We start from the raw sequence: 1,406 nt of genomic DNA on the forward strand, positions 1-1,406 counted from the left end.
GGCTGATTGGGATGCCATGGGAGGATGATATGTTACTATGCTTCTTTTTTTTCAACACTATTTATTGAGTGTTAACATAACATACATTATTGGGCTCATCTATTGACAATTTAAGCTTTTGGGATAACTGGTGTTCTATCCATTAATGAATAAGAGCATGGTCACATGTGAGTGGGAGTGGTAAGGATACAAATAATGCAGTTACCCATACATCTTGATAAAGTTACTCCTTTCTCTAACAGCGTAAGCTTTCAATGTGATGGTAGTGAAACTTGCTTGGTTGTAGCAAACTAGGAGACTGGTTGAGGATTTTTTCTGTGTCTTTACTTATGGTAGACGGTTTAATAGGATTAGGTAGTTCTTTTGATTTGCTACATCGTGTTTTAGTTGAGAGTGAAGTGGCCTTTGATATGACAATAAATAAATGCTTTCCTAAGCTTTTATGCTTGAAATTCCTTTACTGAATACTGATTGTGAGCATATTTTCTTGCTGTAGGTGCGAACCATTTGATTCCCATGCAAATTGTACTTAAAATTGCTGAGAAAATTAGAGCATGTGAGAGGTTTGCAGCTTATATTGTTATTCCGATGTGGCCAGAAGGCAATCCAACAGGTGCTGCTACACAAAGGATTTTATTTTGGCAGGTAGGAACCAATTATGACTTCAACGCATAGCTTTGTACTTCTGCATTTTAAAGGCAGCTTTAGAGATAGATAACTTTGTTGCTTTTTTTTTCATTGGATTAATTTATTTCCAATGGGAAATCAAAAAATTCTATTAATCTGCCCATCAGTGTATATACTTCAAAAGGATCAATTTTTTATTTTGAAATTATCTCTCATTTATTGTACAGAACAAAACAATGCAAATGATGTATGAGACCATTTACAAGGCTTTAGTGGAGGTTGGGCTTCAGAATGAATACACCCCACAAGACTATTTGAACTTACGTTCACATTTGGAAGGCACTGGTGTGCATTGTTTGTTGTTTGGTCTTAAATTACAGATGATTGGTTGGTGTGTGCATTGTTTGTTGTTTTGTTTTAATTAAATTATTTTAGAATTGCAGAGTACTGGCATGCATTGTTTGGTATCCAATTTTAATTTTTTAGAATTGTAGAATATTAGCTGGTATGCATTGTTTGGTTTATTTTATTTTATTATAATTGCAGAACATTAGTTTACCATTTTAATTTTAATGAACATTATAAATTTTATATGTTTATTCCTTAATTTGCATTAAGACTAGGGAGAGTTGTTATTTTTAATTGAATTTTGTAGAGGGTATGGTACAAGCAAAATTATTAAAAATTCTTTAAGAAGAAAAAATGTTACAGACTCCACATGTTTTAACATGATACGTATATAAATTACAAATATATTTTGATCTCAATATTATTTACAC

The 1,406-nt window shown here is 32.1% G+C and overlaps 1 long non-coding RNA gene across 1 annotated transcript; it reads left to right on the forward strand.

Annotated features, from left to right (window-relative positions):
- Positions 1 to 494: 494 nt before the first annotated feature.
- LOC145789790 (uncharacterized) lies at positions 495 to 1,023 on the forward strand. The gene is made up of 2 exons (XR_014328125.1): positions 495 to 645; positions 855 to 1,023. It is a non-coding gene; the product is annotated as an uncharacterized LOC145789790 (long non-coding RNA).
- The last annotated feature ends 383 nt before the right edge of the window (positions 1,024 to 1,406 follow it).

The sequence above is a fragment of the Camellia sinensis genome, chromosome 1 (genome assembly GCF_055761805.1).
Source record: "Camellia sinensis isolate YWXY chromosome 1, ASM5576180v1, whole genome shotgun sequence".
In the NCBI taxonomy this organism is placed as follows: Eukaryota; Viridiplantae; Streptophyta; class Magnoliopsida; order Ericales; family Theaceae; genus Camellia; species Camellia sinensis.